General features: G+C 32.8%; 1 non-coding gene across 1 annotated transcript; it reads right to left on the bottom strand.

The window, feature by feature from the left end:
• Positions 1-3279: 3279 nt before the first annotated feature.
• On the bottom strand, positions 3280-3351 carry TRNAP-AGG (transfer RNA proline (anticodon AGG)). Its single transcript has one exon. It is a non-coding gene; the product is annotated as a tRNA-Pro (tRNA).
• Positions 3352-10574: the final 7223 nt, after the last annotated feature.

The following is a 10574-nucleotide window of genomic DNA, read 5'->3' as shown; positions in this document are numbered from 1 at the left end:
ACAAAACACTGATTTTTACAAAGAGATTGATCCAATCTCTTTGGATTTTTATAATATTAACCTCGACGGGAATGTTAATAAATTTGAATAATCCAAACTTGTTTTTCTCTTGTGTAAGGACTTGTGTCTAATGAAACTTACAAATTACAAAAAAAATCGAGCTTCAATATTGTGACCATACCTACCTAAGATTTGATATAAATAAAAATGATTTCACGTTATACACATTTCTATTTTTATAAAAATGGATGTTTTTAAAATAGTGATAAAAAAATAATAAAACTATGAATTAGTCAAAAATCCCCTCACGACATTATAGAAAACTTAATAAACTAAATTTTGATAATAAATATGACCATAAAATAATACTTTTCATAACATTTTTTTTAAATTGTTAGCTTTTCTTTGACTTAAAATAAAGAATATTTTTCTTTTTAATGTTGTCAGACACATTACAAATTATCAAATTACAAGCTTCGTATTTTTCCGCTACGTGCCTCTGGTAGGTAGAGGATTCGCCATAAACCTATGTTATTATTACATATTATTTATTGTCATATTTTATATTATAATTTCTGTAATGAATGTTTTTATATTTATTATTAAAAAAAACATCCATTTCAATAATAGGTATAAAAAATGTGTACTTATAACTTGAAAATCTTTTCATTTAAATAAAATTTATTTTTGTCCTATATGCCTACGTAGGTACATAGGACGCCGGCGTGTGTGGGGGGGCCTTTTCAGATTGAGGACTCTTATAACCTGACAAACTATAAATAATTATGTAAGAAGAAAATACAAATAATAAAATTATGAATAATAATTGTAAGTTTAAACATAAAAACCTGAATTCATTTTTTCTTACGATAAAAAGCCTTATCTATGAAATTGATAACGGTAAGTATCTATAAATTGATAAAAATGTAGTGATTAAAGATGTGTACTGTTTTGATTAAATCAAAACATGTATCCGACAACACACAGGAAATATAATATTATCAAATTAATGATTTAAAATATATTTCGCAGACGCGTGCCGAAGGTTAAATTTATTATTTTATGTAACTACCCAATTTATTGAATATTTATTGTTTTAAACTTATTTTATCATTTAAATCATCCGTTAATGGCGTAATAATTGCGTAGGTACCTACCTACCTAAATATTTTTTTTAATTTTAAAAGATTTACCATTAATGTGCTATAACTCAGGGCCATTATATTGATAGGGATCCCAGGGTCTAAATACTTAACAATATGCACACAATTTTGGGAATACCAGAAGCCACTACTCTCAGACATTTTGACACGCAAAATCATCAATTTTGCATGCATCAGCTAAAACAATTGTGGTTGAAAGACGTGTAATACCTACTTATAATATAAAAAAGTTTAATAAGTAGTTTTCTGAGGGCCCAATATGTATTAGCCCAGGGCAACTGGGGGTAGGCAGATTTAGTGCCGCTTGGGGGCGGCAGTTACTCGAATGGCGGCAAAATAGAGGAGAATCATGTTGTATTATATCGTCGCTACAGGATTGGTTTGTCGAATATCCGTTTTTGTCGAAATCGACCTTTTAATACAAAACGATTTTTTGTATCTAAATGGACCAGCACCATCCTTTTCTTTACATTACATTGTAATGAATGCAGCATTCATATGCTGTAAAAACAACAATTTGCATACCTCCATGTATTTAAATATTGGATAATGAAATTTGTATTTTGTCTCCTGAACATTTGACATTTGGTCTATTCGACAAACCAATCCTACAGCGACGATATATAAAAAGCTACCAATAGCTAAAATATATTTCCATTAAAAAAATCAGCTCACTGGTATGTGTATTAATTAACATAAAAGGTTTAACAGTAATACATTTACATTCTGCATACAATGTAAAAAATCCCATTTTCGGGGGATTTTTTTACTACTTAATGTATCTATACAACACATTTCTTAGATATTGGAGTTATGAATGGATGAGAAAAAATAATGTATAAAAAATGGAGTGGCATTTTGGCACTGCCTAGGGGCGGCATTTTCTCTAGGGACGTCGATGGCCCAGGGTCCCTACAATCGTAAATACAATCTTGACTGGAAAGACATTTATTAAGATTGTAAGTAGATCATATTTATAAAGCATCAGGGATTCAAAAGTGGATACTACAAGGCTGGGGGAGGGTCATTGAAATGCCATAGAGATCGGTCGTAAGAAAACGGGGTTAGTAACATAGAGAGTTATATACACGCGGTTTGTCCATGAAAAACAACAAATATTGCATTTAAATGCTTCTTCCGTTCTTCTCTAGTATCTATCTGGCATTTAAATGGTAATTTTATATGGTGATCCATTCTGTATGTAGATACTATAAGATCTAGTTAAATATTAACATGCAATTAAAATAAAAAATATTATTTTTAACTGACTGTAGGTATCAATGGGAGTGGTTGATTAAATGTACGCTCTCAAAGAAGGCGATGGCTCAGAAAACTTTGAGAATCTCGATATTTTTTTGGACCACGCCCGATCCTAAAAATATCACATGGGTTCCACAAAGTGGAGGTTTGTATTACCAGATTTTAGATTTTTACGAGAAATGGATGTTAACCACTTGCTCAACCTATTAGGTTGATACTCTGGCTTCAATCACAAATTGAAAAACAATATATGTATTTTACAGAATCAGGATTCAATCCTCTCGGTGTTAGATGATAGCAATCATTAAAAACTTATTTTTTAAAGAAATTTTAAAACTATCTCATAAACTTTGGTAAAACAGATGCATTTAACCTACAATATTTCTTTGACGCCATTGGTAATCCTCAAACTTCTAACATTTGCGAATGCCTACGCTTTAAATTGTATTTATTTAGAATCCCTACACATACAATAAAATATAAAATTGTAAAATCTTACTTTTTATAAAAAAAATCGTTTCACGTAATACAGTTGGAATATCACTAGTCTAGAATAATCAAACAACAATACAATGCAGTTCCACCATGAATAATTGACAATTAACAAATTAAAAGAAATCGGAAAATCCTTCAAAAATATACATTATAATATTATACAATTTTATTTTATTTTTCAATGTATGTATAATATGTATATTGCATATAATATTATTATTATTATTAAAAGATTGTTTCGGGGAATCCCTAAAACGCGGAAAGTCGGAAAAATAGTATGTACTATTACTCTTAGTTCAGATTAATTTTCATGAAGTCGATGTGCACGACAAAAAATCGTAGAAATAAAAAAATAACCGTTGGGCTCGTCCGGGATTTGAACCCGGGACCTCTCGCACCCTAAGCGAAAATCATACCCCTAGACCAACGAGCCGATGCGACAATTAAACTATTTGAACACTAAATTATAAAATAAAATAAGTGGTATACCTAATTAAGTGCTATGTAGCACATATTTTTTGTTTCGTCACTGATATAATTAATTGGAAAGTAGACACGATTATGTAACTACCCTGTTGGTAATTCGTTCAATTATTTAACTTAGCCACAATATAATATAATTATTGACCCATGTTTAAAATAACTATAAAGGATAATAAGGCTCCAAAATTATATAAATAGATTATCTACAACGTTTAAGGAGTGTCCAGGATCATGGTTTGAAAATACAATAAAAACTCAATTTTGACCTACGACGAGCACGTGGGCCGTTAAAATTTGTCGATTTTATTTTGTTCCATTCACAGAACATAATGTAACTAAATGTACCAGAGTTGGTGTCGCATGCAACAAATTTAACCAAACACACGGTGCAGGTGTAATCCCAAAATGTCGCACTTCGTCATTTACTTTGTCTAGTCTCGTGACGTCACTGTCCCGACATGGCCTCGCCTATACGCACGGAAGAAAGTGGCAATGTTGATGTCAAGATGATTTTCTCAGCGACTGGGCTTAAAGATTTTTTTCAATTTTTTAAGCGACTCTCATACATGTTTGACATTTGGGATAAATAATTAGTTTTATGTGTCAATACAAACCTCTATTCTGTGGAGGCCCATATGATCCTATTAGGATCGGACATGGTCAAAAGAAAAGAAAAGAAGATAATAATTTAACTGTGTATATTATCTTCAAGTTCCAACGAGAAAAGAGTTCTTTTATTTTTATATGAGGCGTCGGGCATAATAATTCTCAACCCACAATAAAAAAACATTATGTTAAGAGCAAAATAAATTTAAACCACTAAGTAGTAGATAGAAACTTATTAAACTTCTTCGTCTACTTTCTGTATCAAATCGTTACGAACGTCTATTTATTTCATTAATTAACGTTATTCCATTCGACAGTACGGTGCCCAATTGTCCTGACGTCCAGTTGTCCCAGTATCTTAAAATCGGCCTACGCTCGGACAATCCACATGTTTTATCAGCTATTACTGCATTTGGTTTTCCTAGGATAATAATAATATATACCTTGGTAAGTCCAAAAAGATTTTCTTTGGGTTTTCTTAAAAATCATTATCATATTATAAGTGGGGAACTAACAAAAATATATCTCGATTTAAAAAAATATTGGATGCAGATGAAGATAATAAAAAAATCACCATACTGAGTTTGTTTATCAAGCAAAAGATAATTGGTCAATAAGTTGCATGTCATGTCGATATTATCGCAATTATTGCGAAAAGGAAATTCCTAAGGATAAATTTTTCACTGTGTACTTAGGTACATACACAGTACACGAATTACTGAAAAATACAGTAAAACCAAAGTGTAATGACTCATGACGTAAAATATATTATCAGTGCTATCTATGTATTGCCTGGTAATTATTAGTCGTCATTCTCAATAGGATTATGCGAACAGCCATGTATTATGATTTTTTTGAAGTTATACTTCTTTTGGCACGTTTGGAAAAACAGATCAGAGTGTATTTTTGGCGTGTGACGAAGTTGCGCGCGCCGATGCAACACATAATTTCGTCACTGTTCTGGCAGAAGACACTTTAATTCGAAAAAATGACATATTGAGTTAGTTATACCAAAATGTTCCTTATTTCAAACTTTACCGTCAGGAAACCTTCTTAATAAATAAATTTTAAAGTCATCCTTTTTACGATTACTTAATAAACTCACATGATAGACCATTTCAAACATTTTAACAACTTCAAAGTCAAATTACTCAAAACTAGTATTCTCCAGTTAGTGTGTTCTGCCAGAACAGAGACGTTTTATTATTATGATTATATTCATTTCGGTCTCAGGGGTACATGCGCATGCGCATAGTGTCATGTAGTTAGTCGTTCAATACAACCAAGTAAACAGCACGTGTTGTAAACATAACCAATATTGTGTGATAATAAATAATATATATGTTTATAAACAAATTCCTGGAGACTAACATTCTACACTGTTAATTTATATTCATAAAACTTTATTTATATTGGAGTGTATATTTATTTTTCATTGTAAAGATTGTGTATCAATTAGTAGTAATATCGTATTATCTTCCTATTTCTTGTACGCAGGTACTTACACTTACACTAAACTTACACTTATCAGGTATAGATATACCTGACAAGTGTGCTCTCTTTCTCAGATTTCCACAGCTTACCTCTTTCGAAAAGTCACCCTTCGCCGCTCATATACATGCTGTTTAAATTTGAGAGTAGGTATCTGGTGACTTTTCTAATTCTCTAAATTGAATAGGTTTTTTAATGTGGCAGTATTCATTAGTTTTCTTCAATATCGTATGGAGTTTTTTAAATACGCTTGTAACTGACCGCGTGTGTAATTGGCTTCGGACATGACGTGTACCTACCTACTTATCTATACCTACATACATTTTTATAGACATATAGTGATTTTTATAATATGAATATTATGATTATGTAATAGATAAGGCAATGATTTATGTTAGTTCGTATTTAGAAGATACTTTTTTACGAAAATACCAAATGATTTGTTCTATCTATCGTAAATGATGAATATTTGTCAGATAAGATATGTCATGGAAATTATAATCGGTATTACCTATACCGACTACAGTCTAGTTATGACATAATCGGCTTTCTACATGACAACACAGTCCACTTTCTGCATATTGCAAAGAGGCGTTTCAGGCTCCATGAGAATTGTTATTAATGTGTTGTGCTGCCTATCGGATTATAGCAATACCTACTAACAGTGACGAAGGGTGGAGGTAGGCTGCTACGATCCGACATGAATTGTGCACACTAAACTTTGTTAGTCATACGTTTTTGTTTTTATTGAAGTAATACTACAATTTACAAATGGTATTGGTTAGTTTTTAAAAATCAATTAAATCCTGCCAAAAGCAAACCATACGAGTTATGGTACGCTATGGGCGATCCGACAAAATAGTGCACACTTTTTCATTCATTCATAATTAAGAATATAATATAATAATATAATACATGATGTTGGTAGGTTTTTAAAAATAATTAAGCCCTTGCCCAACCAAACCATAATAGATAAAAAATATTCTTCTATCTATAAAATATCCAAAATTATGTGTGATTTAATGACAAAATTCTTGTTCTTCGCGGGGCTTAATTGAATTTTGAAAACTAACTTACACCATAATGTAAATAAAATTGTAGTCTTAGTTCAATGAAAACAAATACGTACGACTGATAAAGTTTATTTTGCACTTTTTATGTGGGATCTTAACAGCATACCTCCAGGGCTCGAAATGGAACGGAACGCACCGGAGCGCCATCCCGGCTCGTGAAATTTGTAAAATTATCGCTCCGTCTCGTGGAAAAATATGTTGACCGTCTGAGCTAGATAGGCCATAGAATAGAAAATCTTCCACACTTATTTTTACAAAATACACATACGATTTAATGACAATGTAAATATCTTCATAAAATTTGTCGAGCGCTCCGGTTCGTTAACTTTTCCATTTCGAGCGCTGCATACCTCCAACCTTTGCCACTGCCTACTACAATGGAATTCCTGATGACCGCATGGGGGATATATTATATGATATATGTATTGATATGGAAGAGTTTATGTGGGGTGATTTTTTTACATTTCAATTAAAACCACGGATTCGGGGAGATTAAAAATATTAAGTAGATATGTACCTGTATTAAACTTTTCACACGAGATACCTTCAACATATAGGTATTGATTGAAGTAATAAAATTATGTCAGTGACGGAGAGAATTAATAATAGAAAGCGTTCCTGGAAACTTAGAGAAAAAAATGACACTCACAACCCCCGAAGAAGATTTTTTTGGCGGAGGTAAGGACGTACCTACTTCATGCCCCCCACAAGGGGGGACTGACAGGGCTCTAGCCTGGGGGCGCGGGCTCAGGGGGGGGGGCGGCTTGGCGAGTTAACCAGATAAGTGAGATAAACACATATCATAAATTTGCTCTAATAGTAAAAAAGTCGCCTGCAGCGCTATTGTCCTTCAATAATCTTTTTACACAGTTTCTGTGCAATGTTTAATTATGTATGGACACTCGACAACTCCATAATAATTAAAATGGATGTAAGTATTAAAATAAACAAAAAAAACACTAAATATACACTTTCATTTTACTGCGTACACCATTTGGAAAACGCTAGATACTGTAGAGCGTCACACTGCCTTTATCCTTAGAGATAGGTAGGGGGGCCGCCAAAGATCCTAGCCTGGGGGCCCGCTTCAGGATGTGGGGGCCATGACCTTCTTCATATACCTTCACCACTGAATTGCTTCTGAACCAACTCTAGAAGCTTAATTTATGATAACCATCATTGTCTGTTTACCAGTGGCGAAGGGTGACTTTTGGAAAGAGGTAGGCTGTGGAGATCTGATAAAAAGAGCACACTTGTCAGGTATACTTACGAGAATAGTACGATATTTACTACTAATGAATAGAGGTACACACTAATAAATGACAACGACACACTAATTCAATGAAACTTCAAAAACTCATTGACGACATAAAAATGAGCGATGTGTTTAAATTACATATTTTTCAAAACATGTATACCCATCAAAAATTTTTATTTTTAAAAACAATCTATACTTACTTATTTATTAATATTCGATTAAACGCCGTTGCAATTATTTTTTTAATTATCTAATTATTAATTATTTTGGACAAAGTGCGCAGTCGTGACAACAATATTATGCGCGAATGTTTTAGGCTCTGCGATAGGAGCTTACCTTATTTCGTACAAATCAGCAGACTTCCTGAGGTTACGAGATGTAAAGTCGATACGAAAAAAAATCAGAATTATTTCACACATAATCGGAAATTTATTTACGTCGAGACGTCGCGGCGTTTATTATTTAATTTACGGAGCGCTGTGGTATATTTTTTTAATACCTTTGCAGATTGTTTTGTAAACTGTATAATACTGTAATACATTGCTAGATATACGACATCTCTCGTTGGCAAAATAAATTATTTTTATATAACATAAAATAATGAAGTGATTAAGTGTATATATATATATATATATGTCAATAATATATGCAATTAAAAAATATTTTTCTTAAGAAGGTAGGCTTTAAATAATCGCCTAGTATGGAGTCTTCACCACTGCTGCTTACACTAGTTATAGGAACCCATACTAATTTAGTTTCTTCTACTCTTACCAGTACTATGCCGCTGTCATACACATTCGTCAAATTATGACATTATTGATTATTATTATGTACCTACCTTTATAAACCTGGGATCTGCTGTCTTTACCATGCGTTCAGCTCTCTTAAGGGATTCAAAATAAAGGTAAATTAAGACTGAAATCTACTCTTTCTTATATATACCTATTACAGACGCGGTATCATGCATATTTCATTGTGTTTATATGTCAGTATAGCATAATACACATACATATGGTTTCATAATATAAAATCAATTAGGTACATAGGTAGGTAGCACTGGCGTGCGGTGTTTTTTGAGATTAGGCATGCTCTTAAAAACGATATGTCTATATTGAAATAAATTACAAGACAAGTGGTGTTTTGTATGACATTTTTTGTCATGTGGAATGTTTCAATTTAAAAATACATTATTTCTATTGACTGACCGATGACAGATATTCGTAACAAATGCATGTATTGGCGCTGTCGTTAAATTTTTATTGATACACTCAAATAGTAAGTCCCACACCATAGTAGATTTTCACTCATAAGGAGCAGTGCCAAGCATTTAGTACGTAATTGTATTTATTTATTTATCGGTTTTGTTGATATTTATACCTACCTACTATCATATGAATATTATGGAGAATGGAATAATTAAGGCATGCGCTGCATCCACAGCATCTATAGACTGTACGCCACTGGTAGATGGGTAGTGTCTCTTCCAGAGTGCTGTGATAATTCTGTAATGATCCAGTGGTGTTTAGTCAAATCGAAAAAATAACATTTTCATAATTATTATGTGATACGTTTTTCGAACGTTTCTGTTTAAAATACCATTGAAACTTTCCAATACGCGGCCCATGTCGAATGAGTTTTGTTACATGCAACAAACAGATGTTGTTTTTTCTACCAAAATGTCGCGCCAACGCTATGTGTTAGATACATAATAGGTATTGTGTTTTGTGAATGACAACCAAATCACATCGACAAATTCGACGTGTTGCAGTATGTGCGACCGTGCTTAGGGATACATTGGTATGATCGCGTTACAAACATTCGATTTTGTGTGCGGACACACCAGCCCCCGGTATTTGAAGAAATGACGTTTCGCATGGCTCCGACATAATGTTCCAGATGCCACGGGAGAGTGCGTCGATCTTCTCTCACCCTGCAGCAATGCTACAAAAGTGATCTACACGCTGCAGGGCAGAAGGCGCGAGACATCGCGATGGACCGAGCGAAGCGACGTGACCATGTGCTTGCCTTATGTTCCAACCATAGACTCATACATCCAACGATGGATGGCAGTGTGAAGTAGTAGTAGATACTGAGTACCTACACACAAATAAATTTCGAGTGACATTGTCGTTAGAAACGGAAGATTATAATTATTATCGTTATTAAATATTGTATGAATAGTGTAGAGCTCGTACAATAAATTATTATTAGCTTGGCGCCAATTTCCGGAAGCCATGACTAAATTTAATATATGTACCTATTATTTACCAACTTTACTATTATATTAACCATTTCTTTAATATTCGTGGACTTACTGCCAAAAGTTGGTAAGTCGATAGTTTAGGTATTTAGAGTTTAACAACATATTATGTGTCTATATATAAATATATCTTCTAGAAAAAAATCAAGGTCATTTGATATATACATAGAAGATATACATAAAGCACGAAGAAATTAGCATTATGCTTGATTTTAGAGGGTACCTAAGTCAAACTTCAAATTGCAATTATTACTCCATAACATGATTTCGAGACTTACCAAGTTTTGGCAGTAACCCCACGTATATTTGCTATTTTATGAATTTGGATGGTTACCCTGGCGACACAATGTTTCGTTCCATGTTTCCGGTGTTTAAATACTAATTTAATAATAAAAAAACATGTTTTGATGGCATTGTATGTATATCAAACATGTATTAGTATTTTCCTCGAAAAATCATCAGAACATGACAAAAAGTATACCATT

The sequence above is a fragment of the Rhyacophila brunnea genome, unplaced genomic scaffold, assembly GCF_057557595.1.
Source record: "Rhyacophila brunnea isolate RB1 unplaced genomic scaffold, BYU_Rbru_1.0 scaffold_16, whole genome shotgun sequence".
NCBI classification, from domain to species: Eukaryota; Metazoa; Arthropoda; class Insecta; order Trichoptera; family Rhyacophilidae; genus Rhyacophila; species Rhyacophila brunnea.
This window is presented reverse-complemented; position numbering and strand designations above follow the sequence as displayed.